General features: G+C 44.3%; 1 non-coding gene across 1 annotated transcript; it reads left to right on the top strand.

Annotated features, from left to right (window-relative positions):
• Positions 1-1,716: 1,716 nt before the first annotated feature.
• LOC129402971 (small nucleolar RNA SNORA70) lies at positions 1,717-1,849 on the top strand. Its single transcript, XR_008628979.1, has one exon. It is a non-coding gene; the product is annotated as a small nucleolar RNA SNORA70 (small nucleolar RNA).
• The last annotated feature ends 2,028 nt before the right edge of the window (positions 1,850-3,877 follow it).

The following is a 3,877-nucleotide window of genomic DNA, read 5'->3' on the forward strand; positions in this document are numbered from 1 at the left end:
GGAGAGAAGGTTGGCCGGGGCTTGGGTGGGAGAAACAAGAGGCAGGGAGAGAATCAGGGAACACTGAAGCTTGTTGATCTCTTCCAAGATTTATTTGCAAGTCTGAATCATGGATGAGAATTTAAAATAGTAGAAGAAAAAGGGAATTTCCCCCCAAGCATTTAGTTGAAAAACAGCACATAATCTCCAAGCTGGAACTCTGTCCCATATCTCTTTGTAAGCAGTACTCTGTTGCTTTGTTAACTCATTCAGAATTGCTCACTGCCTACTTGTCCCTTACTGAAGTCAAACTTGAGAGCCTTGTTCTTCAACCTGATGTTTGCTGACCTGTTCCTGGTACATAGAAATATCTTGGAAGACTGGTAAAATTTCCCCTAATCATATAGCAGTGGTTTTGCTGGTGCCACTGATTCTGGGACCACCTTGCTGTAGGTCAAAAAGGACAAGCACTTCTGTGAATTGACAAAATATTTCTCCTATTTTCCCCAGTGCACATGGGTAAAGGTTAAAGAATGCAGCTACCCCCAGTGACCTCAGAAACATGCTTCATCCACCTACCTCGCAGTGAGGGTAGTTGAACAATCCAGTTGTGGTCAAAGGTGTGTAAGAGAAATCTCCTTGGGGGAGCAGGAATTATAGGAGATATATTTTATCTCCCTGATAATGAACTACTCATAAAACAAAGACCTTTGCTCCCTGTCCATCCGTGCCCTGCACCATCTGTTTTTGACTTTCAGGTGTAGTCACAACGTCTGCAGCTGTTGGGGACTCTGACCTGCCAGTGGGAGCAATGTAGCGTAGCCCGAAAAAGCCACAGGTAGAAGAAAGCAGAGCAAGGGATGGCAGGAAGTTGAGAGCTATTGAGGAAGTTGAGGGCAGGAAGTTGATGGCAAAGAGTGAAGGCACTAGTGAGGGCTGGAGAGACAGTACAGCAGCTAGGACACTTGCCTTGCAGGTGGCCAACACAGTTCAACTCCCAACACCACACATGGTCCCCTGAGCACAGCCAGGAAGGAACTCCAAGCAGTGCCAGGTGCGGCCCCCAAACTAACAAACAAACAAACAAAAAGACACTATTGAACTTCTGTATGAAATTTGGGATTGCCCAGTCCTGAATTTCTTGTTGTTTGAGATAATTAAATACTTTATTACTTGAGCTACTTTCCGCCAGCGTCATGGTATTTGTAGCCGAAGGTATTCCTAGTCACGTGTGCCCAAAGGAATCGGTATCAGAGGTATCATTGTCAGAAAAGCGATTCTGAAGCTCAGTCAACGGATGAGAGGAATCCAATGGACTTGGAAATATAAAGGAATATCAAGTTAACATTTTCACCCGGACAATGATAAGCCAGGCACTTAATATTATCATATATATGACCTCGCCTACCGTTTTCCGCGGTTACTCGTGTTCTATTGCTTTTATTGCTTGTGCTTTTGACCTCATAGCCAATGTGCTTATACTTATACTTAGCCCGCTCACGTACCCAAAGTAGCACATATTTGTTTGGTTTTGACAAATTTGCTGTATTCTCTTTTATATGGGCTTAAATAGCTCCAGAATGAAATACAATAACCTTTACACACTTCCCTCTTGTGGTGGGAAGGTGCTCGGTGGTGGGGTTGGTGTTTGAATATTGTCTGCAATGATCTATTGTGAACTACTTTATGAAAATAAAATACCTAAAAATTGAAAAAAAAAAAAGACACCACAAGTACTTGCAGGCAATTTAGTCAACTGGGTTCTTCCCTCTACGGGACCCAGTACGTGATGGTTGCAAACAGCATCCTTCTTGGTGCCATATGTAGCCTATTGTTGTGTGGGTTCCCCTATGTGACCTTGGAGAAAGCCCTCTCTGGTGCACCTTTACCTCTGACTTTATGCTCTTCCCTTGATCCAAGTCTTTAGATAGATGCCAGATTTCCTTGGAAAGTCCCATAGCCTGTGGTCAGCACCCGAAACTGGCTAAGTCACAATGTCTAATTGCATCATGGTGTAGAAAGAAAAAAAAAATGGACTATGTAATTAATTACTCAGGGCCAAGTCAGAAGGGCCTGGTGCCAAGAGAGCCACATCTCCCCAGAAGTGAGGCTTTGCCAAGTGGAATGTTGATGAATTTGAAGACAGGATGGTTGTAAAGTGTTCCTCCAAGACTGCAGGGCAACATACATTCTCTCATACCCTTTGGACATATAATGTGTCCTGATCTCATGAGACTCCCATTCACAGTCACAGCCACCAGTGAATTCTATATCCCATCACAAAATAAGAATAAATATGAACTATTTTTTAAAAATCCCACCAGACACACAGACCAATGGGACAGAAATGGGAGCCTAGAAATAAACCCAATCACACAATATCAATTAATTTTTGACAAGGCAGCCAAGAATAGTCAATGGGGAAAAGAAAGTAATTTCATTTGCAAGGGAGTGACACTAGATCTCTTTCTTATACAACTTACAAATTTTATCTCAAAATGCAATTAGCCTATTAAATGTAAAATCTGAACCCTTAAGAGTCGGAATAAACAGCAAAAATCTCCCTGACACTGGTCTTGGCAGTGACTGATTTTGGCTTGGAGATCTCAGGCACGGGGCCACATACCTGGGTTTTTCTGCCAGTTCCCACTTGGGTGAGGCTCGCCTGAGCGTGTGGAGGGTGGCCTTGAGCATGGCAGTGGTTGGGTTCTGGAGGTTTTCAGCTACTGGGATTCTGCTTGGGGTGGGGAAGGAAACTCAACCCACCCCCCTCCAAGGTACCCCGGTGAAGACAGCCAGCCTGGTGTGGGGTCTGTACCACACAGTACTATAGCCTTGTAGTAGTGTTTAAAATCAGAATATATGATGCTTCCATTTTCACTCTTTTTGCTAAAGATTGTTTTGATTCTTTGTTGTCCTTTGTGGTTCCACACACATTTCAGGCCCGTTTCTTCTATGTATATGAAAAGATGTCATTGCAATTTTGATAGGGATTATATTGAATCTGTCTATAGGGTGCAGATGAAGCTCAGTCGTAGAGTACATACCTGTGTGTGTGAGGCCCTGCATTCAAGCCCCAGTACTGAAAATAATTATCATCATCATCATCATCATCCCATTGATCATTGAATTTCTGGAGCGGTCTCAGTAACCTCTCCATTTGTCCTATCCCTGAGATTTTAGAAGCCTCTCTCTACTCGGCCTTCCCAATAATGCCGCATTGGAGGCTCTTTCAGGGTCAGGGGAATGAGACCCAGCTTGTTACTGGTTTTAGCATATGAATACACCATGGGAAGCCTGTGAGGCTCTCCCATGTGGGCAGGAAACTCTCAGTAACTTGCCAGTTTCTCCCAGAGGGAGAAGTAGGTTGTAAGTGAAAGTAAACCTTTAGCTTCAATGTTGTGGAGGGGTTTGCCAACCTTGTCTTCCATATACCTTCTGGGAGCTTGCTTTTAAGTCTCTGGATGTTGACCGTTGATGGGATTATACACACCTGGGTTCCTCTGCCACCGGTACCTTCATGCGTGAGGCTTGTCCAAACATGTGGAGAGGGGTCTTGAGCATGGCTGTGGCCAGGTTCCGAAGGTCTTCGGCCATCGGGAGCTCTGGTCGGGGCGGGGAGGGAAGCTGGAGCCCATCTCCTCCGAGGAGACCCGGGAAAGACAGCTAGGTGCATGGGCAAGAGACTCTCTTGAAAATAATAATAATAATAATAATAAGAAGAAGAAGAAGAAGAAGAAGAAGAAGAAGAAGAAGAAGAGAAGAAGAAGAAGAAGAAGAAGAAGAAGAAGAGAAGAAGAAGAAGAAGAAGAAGAAGAAGAAGAAGAAGAAGAAGAAGAAGAAGAAGAAGAAGAAGAAGAGGAGGAGGAGGAGGAGGAGGAGGAGGAGGAGGAGGAGG

Source organism: Sorex araneus, chromosome 2 (assembly GCF_027595985.1).
Source record: "Sorex araneus isolate mSorAra2 chromosome 2, mSorAra2.pri, whole genome shotgun sequence".
In the NCBI taxonomy this organism is placed as follows: domain Eukaryota; kingdom Metazoa; phylum Chordata; class Mammalia; order Eulipotyphla; family Soricidae; genus Sorex; species Sorex araneus.